General features: G+C 38.5%; 1 protein-coding gene across 12 annotated transcripts in view; it reads right to left on the bottom strand.

Annotated features, from left to right (window-relative positions):
* Nucleotides 1-14,962, bottom strand: part of REPS1 (RALBP1 associated Eps domain containing 1) — a 64,838-nt gene that overhangs the window by 47,306 nt on the left and 2,570 nt on the right. The window lies entirely within an intron of this gene.

Here is a 14,962-nt window from a genome sequence, read left to right as displayed (position 1 = left end):
TACACATTTGATGGAAAAGAACAGAACATGCTAGCTGCCAAGGGCCTTCAGAAAAAAGAAAATTCCAAAAAACCCACACAACTAGAAAGCCCATAAGAATCCTACTTCACCACTAACTATTCTATTAGCAGCTATACTGTCTTTGTTTCTTAAGCAACTGCTACAGAAAATCTACTTTTAAGAATGTTCAACATTTTTAGAATTATGCTGATTGCTAGATGTAATTCAGAAACTAAATGAGGATTTTCAAGTAATCACCATACAAAATTGAAAAGCACATTACTGATCATATCGGAGAAATGGTCCTGCCCCTTATTTCTGCCTGAAAATTTCCATAACTTTAGAATTTATAAAAAGTGAACAAATGTTCATAATTTCAAATGCTATCTTCTATCCTATTCTGATATGTTTGAAACAGCTCAACTTCTAACTTGTAAGGTTAACCTATAAAGCATTCATTCAGAACACAAAGGACTATTTACCACCATTCACAGTATTTTCCATTCAGAGAGATCTAGACAGGTCCCAGTTGTGGGTCCAGGAGAACCTCATGAGATTAAAAGAAAAAACAAAAAAACAAGGGCACCCAGGTCACAACATCCCCCACTATCCCAGTAAGCTGGTAGACAAGAAGATTGAGCACAGCCCCACTGAAAGTGACTTAGAGGTACTGGTGGATGGCAGGTTGGATGTGAGCCAGCAATGTGCCCTCACAGTCCAGAAATCCAACCATATCCTGGGCTGCATAAAAAGAGGCATGGCCAGCAGGTTAAGGAAGGTAATCCTGCCCCTCTGCTCTGTGCTGGAGAGACTTCACCAGAGGTACTGCATCCATCCAGACGTGGAATTCTCAGAACAAGAGAGAGACAGACCTATTGAAGTATATACAGAGGAGGGTCACAAAAATGATTCTGGTGTGGAACATCTCTACAAGGACAAGCTGAGAGCTGGAGACGTTGAGCTTGGAGAAGAGAAGGCTCTAGGAAGACCCAATGCCCTTGGTGATACTCAGAGTCAGGCTGGACAGGTCTCTGAGCAGTTTCATCTAGCTGGAGATATTCCTCTTCATTGTAGGAGAGTTGGTCTCATGGGCCTTTAAAGGTCCCTTCCAAAACACACATACACCAGGACAGGCAGAGAACGCAGAACTTCAGTTTCTTCAAACAATGAGACCATATGTTCTATTTAATTTAAGAAATACAGCACAAAAGTGAAGTTATCCTATTCCTTTCTTCCCTTTGTGCTATGTAATGCAAAGGCGATCCTATATCTTTTGTTATGAAATTATACAAATGTTGGTCCTTCCCAATGGCAGCCATGTATTCAAACATGCTGACTGCACTCCCCCAACTTCCGGGGCCTGCAAATTTGATACAGGTACACTCCTGCTTCTGAAAGTCGTTGGCAAGATGACACATCCCAAATCTGACTAAGTTCAATAATCCACTCTTTAACACATAGAGCAGTCTCATCTAGACTGTAATGACTCAAACGAGATACAATGATCCTGTTGGACACCATCATGAAAGCCTTGCTGAAGTCAAGGCAAATGATATTAGTGCTCTTCTCCCCTCACCTAGTTCTATTGTCTTTCCATCACAGCAGGCCATTTGCTTGACAAGTATCCTTGGTGAATCCACACTTGCCAATCCCAATCACTACTTTTGCCTTCCTCTTCTGAGAAATGGCTTCCAAGTGGACTTGTTCCATAATTTTCCCAGGGACTAAAGTGTAGCTGATCAGAATGAAGTTCCCTGAACCCTTGCTCTTCCTGAAGATGGCTGCAATCCGTCTTTCTTCTGTCACCAAGGCCCTCTAATCTTCACAACAGTTCAAAGCTAAAGCAGGCTTGCGATGACATTCACTTGCTCTCACAGTATTTTTGGAATCATCTGGTCCTATGAACTTGATATGTAACCAAGCTACTCTAGGGAACCTGCTTTAGCAGAGGGGTTCGACTAGATGATCTCCAAAGGTCCCTTCCAACCCCTATGATACTGTGATATTTTTTGAGACATCCATCTTCTTACATTACTACAAGTTTCTTCTTTTGAAACCATTTCCAGGATCAAAAGTCCGTAAGAAGTTGACTGTGATGATAATTCAGAGAAGACACAGAGAATCTCAGCACCACCTACCATCAAGTGGCACTAACTCCCCCCTCACATCTCAGCAGTCACATTTCCAGTTTAGCAAATCTAGTGTCTTGATGTATCTTCTCAGTTTCCTAACTACTGGAATGAAAATTTACTAGGCTTAAAGAAAGTTGTCCAGAAAGAACTCCCTGCTCTCATGAGAAACAGTTCTGAAGGACAGATGAGCTCACAGTTACTTTTTGTTGGCAAACTGCAACTGAGAAACAGTCAACATTTTCACATAGCAGAAAATGAACCACAAGGTCCATGAGACGTTAGATTTTATGCTGCACCACTGCTAAAACAGAAAAGACTTGTGCAATCAAGCACAGGTTTATTAACTAAAGCAGAGTTGCAAAAGGCCCAACAAAAGGTTTCTTAGGTATTTCCTTACCATGCATCAGGATTCTAGGACCTCATGAAAGTTGTTGTAAAGCCTGTCACAGAAAGGATTGGGAAGTTGTCAAAGACTCAGTTCCAAAGCAGTTCCTGGAGGATCAGGAGGTCTATTGCTCTGCATAGAGCTTATAAATCCTTCGGACAGAAGCTAGTAGCATTAATTAACATGGATACATCTGCTTCACACATTGTCCTACAACACCTGTGTTATTTGTGTTTTCCCAATGTGGCATTCATGCAGGGTGATATCTGGACAGAAGTCAACAGATTTTTTTAAGGTTCATTAATTAAAAGAAAATAGTTTGTATTTCAATACAATACATTAGTGTCGGTACACATTAGACTACCAGAAATTTCATATGGAAACAAATTACAGTAAACTGACAGGTGAGAGCTCAAAGAATAAAAATTTTGAGGAATTAACTATAGAAATAGCCCATACTTAGCCAAAGGCTGAAAAAACACTATTTTTTAGTTTTTTAACTACTTTTTAGTTAGCCAGTTTAAATAACTGGCTGAATTAAAGCAGCAGAGTTTCAGTAAGAGGTAGCACAAACAAAACCAATACAATAATAAATTACTGTATTGTTTTGTAAGCATATTTTGGAAGACTGTTGATTACCCATGTACTTGACTATACCTAAAAAAAGCTCATTGATCCTGTGATCTAACATTAACAGATGAATAACTGAGCAGAATCTGGAAAAGCTTTTTATGACAGGAAGCAGTGACACAGGTATTTGGAGCCTATGCAATCACTGGGTAGTATTGGCTTTTGGCAGTTTGAAGTCAGTGCTGGACTAGAAACAGTTGTCTTTGGAGCAGGTCAGTATTGCCAGGTTGAAGAAAAACACTTCAGCTGAAGACTGGATTAATAATTAAGCTACAATGGCAGTAAGTACTAGAGAGGAAAGACAACCATGAATTCAAAGGAGAGAAGTGTAGGAGAATACATTTAAATATCATGAAAACTGAAAAACACTGAGGATACAGAAAAATGGAACACCTTCACGCTGCTGAAGAAGGAGCTGTCAAATCCTCTCAAAGAAAGCCAAAGGAGACCTCCCTTTCAAAAAGACTGTAAAACCCAATCAGACACGTGACTGATAGTTGAGTAAAATCATTAAATGCAAAGATCTGCTGAAGACCCCTGAGCTCACTGACGATACGCCTGAACAAACCCCAGTCTACCTATAATCTCCTCAAAGGAGGATTTAAATACTCAACAGGCAGTAAGCTACAGTGACAGGAAAAAAATAAATCGAGGGATTGCTTCTGAGATTTGTTTTATTTTCAGGAATTTCATCTTCTAAGGACTATAGAGGATAAGGATTTTCCTAAAACACTCCAAGGAATGCAAAGTCATCTTCAAGACAAAATGCTCTATTATTGTTTTCATCTCCTTAGGTAAGAAGATCCCAACACGGCGCTGTTGCAATTAAGCACATTAGTGATGACAACTTTTTAAACTCCAGAACTACTAGAAACTGTTGACACAAAAAAAACAGTATTGTTTTTTTTTTTTTTTAATTATGAAATTGCACACACAGGCCTTTCCCATACTGCAAAGAAATAACACCAACATCAGTAGCATTAGGAGTTGACACAGATCAGACATACATAGGAAATGGTAGGTTGACAAAGAACCTCTTTCCAGGCACTTATCTTCTAGAACTTTTACAGATATAAAATAAGAGGTCCTTGGACTTGGAGATGTTTGTTAACAAAAAAAAACCCTAAAAGTTTTAAAATTCCAAGTAAAGCGGAACAAATCACATCTCTATCAAATGTGTTAAAATGTACTTTTCACAAGTCAGACAAGCTTTCTCGAAAAGTCTTCAAGATTATCACGCTGCCTTGTCCTTAGGCTCTTTTGCAAGGCAAATCAAGCCCACAATCTGCAAACATTATGTATATAAAAGCACAACCATTTATAACTTGTTCAATGGTAAGGAATAAAGGAAGTAAGATACATGCCACCTACACAGTAAAGATTTAAAAACATCTTTCAGCTGCTTGGACAGAGTTACTAATGTACTAACCATTCCTTAAAAGAAACTTATAAGGAGCAAGACTGAGGCAACTTTTCAAGATTGACAGTGACAACACAAACAGTGGATGGAGAGGGAGTGAACGAGCTCATTGCTGGGCTTCTGTATCACATCAACTAAACTAGGATAACTCAAGTTTACTATCCACTAAAAATATACACATAAATACATAATAACTTTGTATTTGTATACATAAATCACATACTGATATAAAGAAAGAAGCAGAACTGGGATCCCAAATACACATTTTGATCTCAATTTTATAAGCAGATTCTTAATTTGAGGTATTCTAGTAGTCCAATTATTGGTATAAAGCTTTATTTTTTAAATTATACGTCCAGAGAAGCCTTGTCTAGAACCAGCGTAGCTGAGCTTGGAGACAGCCTCTGGAGATCACCCAGACCAATCACCTTGGCTCAAAGCTACCGCATTTTGCTTAGGACCATGTACAGTTGGGTTCTGAGTACAACCAAGGATGTGCAAGGAGACTCTACAGAGTCCACCTCTTCCCTTCTTCAATTACCCTTACAGCAAGTTTTCTCATGTGTTTAAATAAAGCAAGGATCAGGAATTATATCATATGAACCATGCACCAGAGTTGCAAAACAAGTTTTCACATAAGTTTGAAAACTACAGTTAAAGACCATATGAATACACTTCTGCTTCAGTACTTTTCACACAATTTTCCAGTTTCGCTGTGCATACTGACCATAATGTTTTAATGAAAAACAAGCAATGAAAAAGAAACTAAGGGTCTATTTTAGATTAAAAAGTTGAGGAAAAGTAGAAAGAATAACCTGTATTCTGTTGTCAGGTAATTTGATGAAATATAACTATGATTAGAGATTAATTTTCATTCACAGTTTAAGATGAAAAATATTATGTCAATAACATTACTTCTGTGTCCCATTTGCAGTCATTCACCGATATGAATCCTAAACATTTATCGCAGATAAATGTTAAGCAGAAAATTCTATATGGTGTCTAAAGTAAGTTTACTGCACAACAGATTCATACTGGGTACTAAAACGTGCTTCATAAAAAGGTGCTCTTCTGAAGTCAGGAATCCACTCGTCTCAGCTACAATAAAAATTAACTGCAACTTTACAGGGTAATGTAATTTGGTATAAAGGCAGTTGAAAAAATATTTCTCAGGAATGTAGATTCCAGCAGAAAAAGATTACAGAAAACCCATGAAAATCTCCATCCTGTTTCTTTTCTAAATTGAATATATCTTTCCTCACAATTCATTACCTTCATCATTCCGTAGCCATCTGTTAGTAGATCAATTCCTGCCACTCCACTGAATTGGATCTATTTCACTAACTGCAGACCACTGTCCTCCAGGCTGACAGTTCTGTAACTACTCTCTCACCTACCGCTGGCTAGACAAAGAAATATTGATCAATCATTAATCAAGAATTTTGCAGTTTTCTGCAGAAAAATCTCACTTGACAGGTAGCTCCTGAGATGCGACAGTTGTTTATGGCACTGTATTGTAGCAACAAGACAGAACTGACAAAGATCCTTCTTTCGATGGGTTATTTTTAACCAAGACAAGTCTCTGACCTAGTTCCCTGCAGGGCTCCACAGACCTTGGCACGTGGAGGCACTCGGGAAGAAATAAAAAAAATGGAGACAGGACAAACTGCCGCTAAAAGAAATGGCCCAAGTATTGCTCAGGATTTTATGTTTCGCCACTACTGGCAATATCTGACAAATGTTTTAACAGTCTTAAACCCACCCCAAGTTTATTTGCAAAATGCATTTATGAAGGATAAAGAGCAGCTATATTTAATCCAGTTAAGTGTGAAGTAGAAAACTCATATGCTGAACAGCAAGGCTAATAGTACCTAGATCTAATACAGAGTTACCTTACTAGATACTTCAGATATATAGTACTAACTAGTTGAATGAATTTACTACTAAGAATGTGCAAACACAAGACATATATTTGGGACACTGATGTGCTTTTTTAAGTCTTGCTGACTGTTCCAGAAAGACTGATCTCAGACAAAGCCACAAATCTGGCTTCAGAATACAAGTCTTTAAAGAAATAAAATCAATAGCACTGAAGTACTTACAAGAGGACACATACTCTTGGGAACAAACTATTAAGAGTCTCTCACTGCCTGTATATACGGAGCATATACTTACCCACCCTTGGTTTTCACACACTGCATGTATCCACTGCTAAAATATCACTGGGAGAAATCCTAATTGATAGCTCCAAGTATAACAATTTTCTACATACTCAAGAGTTAAGCTCCTCTATTACACAGGTCATTTCAGGTTCAAACACGCACACAAATCAAGCATTTCAGAACTAATCACCTCAAAAATAAATAAAGTTAATTAGTTGTTAAAAAAAAAAAATGACCCATTATTTTTAACTCTCGGATAAATGATTCTGCTCTGGTATTTTAGAATTTGTTTCACAGGGGTGTCCATTCTCTCAGTCAGTCCACAGTAAGGGTTGGCAGATTTGGAGTCAAGCTTTCATTCTGTTAATAGAAAAGCAGCAAAAACATATGAAAAGCTGCTATGACACATGCACAAAATAAATGCTTCTTTTAATAACTGAATGCACTGAATACTACAATTAAAAAAATGAATTCACAATATTTCCACCACTTTTTGAGCTAGTTATATTTTAAATATTTTACTTCAAAAGGAGTATTTTTTCCCCCACAGATATCACATATAAAATCTTATTTCCATAAATATATAATACACTATCTCTGTGCAATAGCTCAGTATCACAACATTTCTCACACTCTCTCCAAAAAAACAGGAGGAAAAAAATAAGATGAAAAAAAGCTCACCGGTTGAGGCAAGGGCAGGGAGATCACTCACCCATTACCATCAGCGGTACAAACAGACTCAGAGTAAGGAAGATTAACCTAACTTATTGTCTATTGATAACAGACAAGGACAGTGAGAACTAAAACCTAATACCTTACTCCCCACATACCCTCTTATGCCTCCTCATCCCAAACAGTGGAAGGGAAAAAGGAATGGGGCCACGGTCAGTCCATAATGCTTCATTTCTTCTTCACAGTCCTTAAAGTACATGGGGTTTCTCCCACGGGATGACATCCCAAACTAATCCCGGTTGAGTTTCCCACAGACTGCAGCTCTTCGAGCACTGCTCCAACGCAGATCCATACTAAAGTGCCCACCCTTCAGGAGTGTCCCTCATGGGCAGCAGCTCCCCTAGACTTCCTGCTCCACCTTAGGCTCCTCCATGGCTGCACGTGGAGGTCTGCTCTACACAGTGCCTGCAGGCTGCACAGGGACAGCCTTCTCCTCCATGGGCCTCTCCTCGACTGTAGGCAACTTCTGCTCCATGCCCGGAGCGCTTCCCGCCCTCCTTCTGTGCTGACCTTGGAGGCTGCAGGGCCACTTACTCACATTTTCCTCACTCCTCTCCCAGCTGCTGCTGCCCAGCAGTTTTTCCCTTTCCTTAAATCTGCACTCCCTGAGGCACAACCAGCACTTCTCATAACTCAACTCAAAAAACACCCAAAACAGATTAAAGTTCATTGTAAGGAGTAATCCACACCATTAGATAAAAGGGCCTCTAAAGCGGGAAGCTCTTCACTTGAGACAACATATCAGTAAGGTAGTAGGAGAACTTTACAAGTCTGCAGGGAGTAGTAAATCCTGCAAATTGAACTGACAAGGCAAATCCACATACCCAAACTGTTGTGTCCTGACACATCTGACCCCCAAGTTCAGAAAGAAAGCAGCACAGAACAGCTTTTTCCAAACAAAAAATATATTCAGGAGACATTCCTGACCCCAACCCATTCCAGAAGTGGTCTGCAACATCTCCTGTTGTTCCTGGCAGCACATATGTCAATGGTGTGTTACAGACTCATTCATGGGTGACGCTTCCTAATGCAGTAGCTTCAATTTTTCCATTTCCAGTCAAAGCTTTTGGTCCTGCTAACAGCTCCTGTAAAAGCTGTAGCAGGCATACACAAGAATCTCTTCACTATTAGCCTCTCATACAATCCTCCAAAGTTCTCTTATTGCTTTGATTACTCATTGTAAAGGCTGCATCATCTATACACACAGATGAACATAAGGCGTACGCTTATCATAAAGGTGAGGCAGATATATCCTGCATGTATTTGAACTGCCCACAAGATCATGACAGTGATTTGGATAGGCCCTTTCTCCAAAGATTACTGATCTGGAGCCAAGGATTTTCCCCACCAGATCCTAACTCTTAAACAAATTATGGCCAAATATCTTCAAAAGTGAGGTAAAATTAAAAAAAAAAAAAAAGCATATCCTTTCTGACATACCTAATAGCACCAACAAAGGAAAATCCAGATAGCCAGATGAACAATCACAAAGCAATTACTGTTCTCCTAACTAAACTCTACAAAATGCTAGCTGGAATAACTCAAGGTAAAGTTGCTCTCTGCTCGCATCAAGAAGCTGTCTAACTGCTGTTTTTCTGGTAGAGTAGGTGCTCATGTGAAAGATAATAGCAAAAGGCAGCAAAGAAGAATGGGGAGGAAAAGAACTGGAAGCAGCAAAAGACAGTCTGGAGACCTAGGGATGCAGAAAAGGTTCTTTTAAAAGAGGATATACCACATACCTGTCTCCTCTTCCTATGCAATTTTACATTACTGCTTAACCTAAATAGCTCTTTGCTCAGTCACACCGTTGTTATGTTACTCCTCCTTCCTCAGCTCTCAGTTGCACAATTCCCCACTCCTGAGCAATAGCTGGTTCTCATGTATCTGATCACACAGTATGATTACTCCGCTCAGTAAGCCTGCAAAAAGTGACTTATCTACTGTTTCATTACACTGAATCCTTCTACTGTTCAGCCAATGAACACTTCAGTAACTACAAGGAAGCATGTGGTTGGTGGCAATATTTGTTCTCTAAACCTCTTGCAAGGCTGCAGCCTCAAGAAAGTTTTAATGCTTTGCATTTTAGAGGTGTGGAAAAGGTAGAAATGAGGCAACTGAACAGAACATCACATCAAAAGTAGTTGCAAATCCACAAAGTACATCTGTCCAAATTAATCCTCTGTAGATCAGAAAGATAAGTGAATATATCAGGCCACTAAGAATTCCCTTCAAAACAAAGCATGTCTCCTTTCCATGATGGTGCCATGAAGAATTCAAGCAATAGGAGGAGGAAACACTTCAGCACCAACTCCCAATGACTGAATCAGCCAATTTCAGACTCCCAGGATGATTCCATCGTACTCACGTGATTGTATTTTCCAGAACAAATGGTAACAGCCATAGCAGCCATGCAATCACTGAGAAGGCATCTAAGTTCAGTTTTGTATAGAAGAGGCATTTTAAAGCAATAATATTTAGCACTTCAAATTATTAATATAACAATAAATCATGCAAGTTTCTTCGGGGGAGGTCATGTGAATATCCTAACTCTGGATGTTCCTGCCATGCTACGCTGAGGATTTTTCCTGCAAATTCCTTCTTCATTGCTAAATGTTGAACAGAACACCGAGCACATTTTGACTCCTTTCAGACCTTCTACATGATTGATATTCCTTGCTGATTTATTTTCTTACTTTTAGGATTTTAGTATTTTCACCAAAAGTCAACTTTCATCACTACACCAGAACAAACGTAAGACTGAAAAGCTCCAAAGAATGAACGAGTTACTGGCTGCTTACTAACATACAGTGAAAATTAAGGCATTCCCTGATCTCAGAATTAGTCATCACACCACGGCATGGCCAAAAGGACTCTGATAACAAGGTCAGATCTGCCTTTTTATTCCTGAACACTTCCATACACGTTCACAAGAAGCTCCTGTACTTACTGTTTTATACTGCTCTCCCACCTACGTCTGTTCTCAGAGTTAAGCTGATCAAACAGCCCTCATCAGCTACTTTGCACTGCTTTCCTCCTCTCAATAAGGTCTACAAGTCTCCAAGTCTATCAAAGTCAAAACAAAATTCTAGTCAAAATTCTAAAAAAATGTGCATATAAAGACTATATTTTGGACTTAGAGTTACTTGCATTAGGTTCTTAAACAATCTCAGACATTTTAATTCAGAAAAACAAGTTGTACACATTGTGGCCACAAGAAGAGACTTTCCTACAACATGTATGAAGCAGGATTAATGCTAAATTTTTGTACAGCCCAGTGCTGGTCAACCTCTTGCAGAATTACTGGAGAAAAAGAGACTTGTTTAAGGTTGAGTCTGCTAACTGCTCTGTTAATATACTTTGGAAGCATGTTAGAGCTCAAAAGTTAATCATTCTAAAAATTCAGGTCAAGCTGTCATCTTTCCCAAGCCCTTTAATCTATCAAAGCACTGTTTTATACACAAACAGGCAGTTTATACACAGTTTTAATGTACTTTTTCTATAGCAAATGCAGAGGATGGTCTATTTAGACAACAACCCCAGTTGGAAAAACACACACATCACAAACACTGAGTACTGATTTTGTAAATTAAAATAATAAATAAATTAAGCACTGCTGGTTTAATACTCCATCTAGAGAAACAGTGAAGGAAAAAGAGCAAGTGGGAAATGTATCTTCCTACAATAATCACTACACAAACTGAAGTGAAAAAAGTCTGACAGACAATCTATTGCTTACATCCTTTGAACTCGTGTAGGCAAAGAGCTGCTGAATTCTCTTAAGGTCCAGAAATTCTTAAGGAGGTCTAATTTAAAGGGCAAATATTTATGACCAAATACAAGCAAAACTTGTCTGTAAGAGCTAGGATTTCAAAAACTAGCAAACAGAATTGAAAAGTCACGGAGACTGCCAGTGAAGTCCTACAACTTCCACACTATCGTAGAATGGTTTGAGTTGGAAGGGACCTTTAAGATCATCTAGTTTCAAGCCCCCTAATATCTAAAGTAATATTTATTGAAGATTAGACTAAGATGAAGGCATGTTTGCAGCTTTTCTAGGAATGAAGTGCTCAACAGTTTAACACAAAAGAATTATACCAAGTTTACAGCACAAGTTTGTAACTTGATTCTAAGACAGCTGCGTTTCTCACAGAATTGATATTGCTGAACAGACTTTGCCATGTCAGAATGGGTATTATTTGTCCCCTACTGTCCTCTGATGACACATGAAAAAAACCCACAACTGTTTTCAAACAAAACTGAGCTGTGATACTTGAAATTTTCTGAATGCTGTGCTGGCACATGGAATTATGAAGGGATTATGTACTATGAATTATGAATTCCGGTCAATTTCAAAGGCTGAAAAACAATTACAATGAGAAATCAGCTGAAAATAAATATAAGTCTAATAGAGCTTATCTACAGCACTAAAGTTTTGCCATCAGCTTCCTGCTTTTGGTTTAAAAAACAATGATTATTCTCTGAGTAAATGCTGCTGAGATATGAGACTGCTCAAACTAATTAACTGTGAAGAGAAAACAATTTGCAGCCTAGCAGTCTCTGTGAAAGTAACATCATTTGTGTAAAATATTTGTACCAGAATTCTGAAGAAAATGCTAAGCACAATTCTCAGGATACAAAGACTAAGCACAGTTTCTGGCACTAACAGAAAGCAGGCTGTTTAAATATCTCATCTTTACAAGAAAGAAGTTTAACTTACTGCTCAGCTGACATGAAAGAAAAATGCTCTACACTTGCATTTTAGGAAAGAGTGGGCAATTCACAAACTGAATATTTGCAGCTTTAGACCTAGGAACTGTTTGTATTTACAGCAGATTCCTAAAAACTCATTTCCTAAATGAGAACTGGGATACAGCATGAAGTGAAGACAAGCATCCCTATAATATATAACAAGTGTTATATAGATTTACATATACAGACTACTTATGATTGCAATTATAAAGAGCTACTTACTCATCAGCTTTATGGTGCTCAAGCTAACAAAATAGTACGAATAAGAAAAATACAGTTACACATTTCTGCACTAGAATGCCTTAATAATCAGCTGTTACAAACTCTAAACTAATTTTAAAATGTAGAAAAGCTTATAGCTTTTAAAGTAAAACAAACAAACCACATATATATGCTGGATATAATTAATGAGCTATATAAAAATTGGGCCTGTTTGCAGTTTATGCAGAAGTTATAATTAGAAGAAAGTTTTTTGTTTTTTTTTTTTCCTATAAACACAGCACACATTTTTTGAGAGCTAGAAGTGCTAAGACCACATACATCTGCACCTCGGCTCACTTCCTGCACTGCCCAGAAAGCATAGCTAGTGGACAGGGCTCTCTGCTCAGGGTCTGGACCTTCCAGTGAAGAAGCTGCATCACAGGTATGATAGGCACTCTTACAATCATGATGTTAAGGCAGAAAACTCTGATAGAGTTTGAAGAAAACGAGCAGTGGTAGCCATTTCTACATCAGTAACAAGAAGGATCAAAATTAATTTGTCCCTACAGACTCCTTAGAAATGAAATAGATTTCAAATTCAATAACAAGACCAAAAATAGGCTTTACATTAGGTTTTAAATGGGCTACTGTGAGCACATCTGTAATTAAAACAAGAGGGTAATTGTACGATTTATCTATCATTTCCAAGAATTTGTAGCAGAAAAACACAACTAACTAAGGTGCACACTGTCAACACTTAAGACGGTAACTCACTACTGTTAGAGAAATTCATGTAAATTCTTGTACATTGTTTGTTCAGTAGTATTGCTGTATTTTTAAAGCAAGATGCTTCGACTCCTTAATTTCAGGTGAGTATCATACGCACAGCTGATTTTATTCTCGTCTTGTAAAGTTTCTGGAATTCATACTCAAAGTGATAGATAGTTCATAAAGTTTGGCGATTCAGTCAGACAAATCAGAATTACACAGATTGAACAAATAGGACAACTACTACAGTAATTTCACATGTAGGCAATAAACTTTTGCTGTTATTCCATCCAACGATAGCTTTTACAAGCAACTTCACCAGCAGCACAGAGGGACCAAGAACTGACTTAACCAGCACGTCTACATTAGCGTTTTAGGTCAGACATAGAAAGTGTGTTTGAAGCAAATCTTCTGTGCATCCCACTGTTCCAGGTCATACTATGGAAGCACCTCACAACAGGCTACTATGTTTTTTTTTTCTACAAAGCTGACCTAGAAGATGCACTCTAGGAACACACCTAATGCTAACACAGGCCAGAAGACCGTGCCAGAATTTTGTCGAAGCAGAATTTGTGAAATGCACATACAGTGTCAACATCAGGTCCTCAGCTTCACTTGTGCTGTGTTACATTACTTGCTGATACAAACAACAACAAACAGGTAACTGAGTTATGAAAAAAAATAACTTGACCAAAAAAGCCCAACCACCCAGCTTTTGGCTAAACAAGCTTCCTCAACCAGCACACCGTGTGTTCAAATGAATGACAGTGCCAGCATAAGGCAGCTCCAACTTCCCATGGTTGAAGTAACAATGAGATCTATGATAGGTGACAAGTAAAATACCTGGTCACCCTAAAAGGGGAAGGCCCTCCTTTCTTCTTCCAGCAAAAAGGTTTTCATGCCTCTTTCCTTATGCCAGTGCTGACATTCATTCAGCCTCCTAGTTAACTCATACAGAGATAAAAATCAACAAAAAATTGGAATTTTCTACTTGCATAGCCCCTGGAACCAGTACAGCACAAAAGAATCAGACAAGTGGAAGAAGTTGCAAATAGGAGCACGTGGCTGGGGGAAGACTGAGCCACCTCCATCAGTAGCTTCTCATCATTAGAACAGTTTAACTGCAGAATGAAACCATGCCCTGAGAGCAATTTAAATACTCACATACTGTTAGTACCCAAATACTAACTGCTATGAAGTAGCTGGACTTATCTCAACACATATACTTCTATTCACTATTTTATGCATATCTTCTACCTTAATGCTAATTTCAACGATGTGTACCAAAAAAAAGCAAAAGTGAAGGTGAACGAAGGCTGGTGTTACCACGAGCAGTTTAGGCTCTAAGACAGTCTGTGCCGCTGTCACTGTGGTACTGCTAAGGCCGTCCCTTTTTAGGTATATACTACGTATCACGTGCAGGTTTTTATTCTGAGTTTTTGTTGCCTTGCGATGTATACAATTTACATACATCAAACGCAACTGTTTCAGTCTTCTGTGTGTTCATTCCTTCTCCTTCAACAGGCAGCTGAGAGAACCCCCTTACAGCCAGAAAGGAAAATGATTAAGAGGTTATTAACTTTTCATGTCATAAGACATAAAAATCTCAAATAAACATAACCCTTTGCAGGAAAGGCTGCTTGTATATCCACCCCCAAAGACAGACATGGGAACAAAACAAGTTATGGGCCCAGAAATGCAATTAAGTCACACATGCTCATTTTCAACAGAGTCAACTCTGGATTATACAGAGGTTATTTACAGACGCACACGACTGAAGAGC

This window comes from Meleagris gallopavo, chromosome 2 (assembly GCF_905368555.1).
Source record: "Meleagris gallopavo chromosome 2, MGAL_WU_HG_1.1, whole genome shotgun sequence".
Classification (NCBI taxonomy): Eukaryota; Metazoa; Chordata; class Aves; order Galliformes; family Phasianidae; genus Meleagris; species Meleagris gallopavo.
The sequence above is the reverse complement of the archived record's forward strand: the minus strand, read 5'-3'. Positions and strand labels throughout refer to the sequence as shown.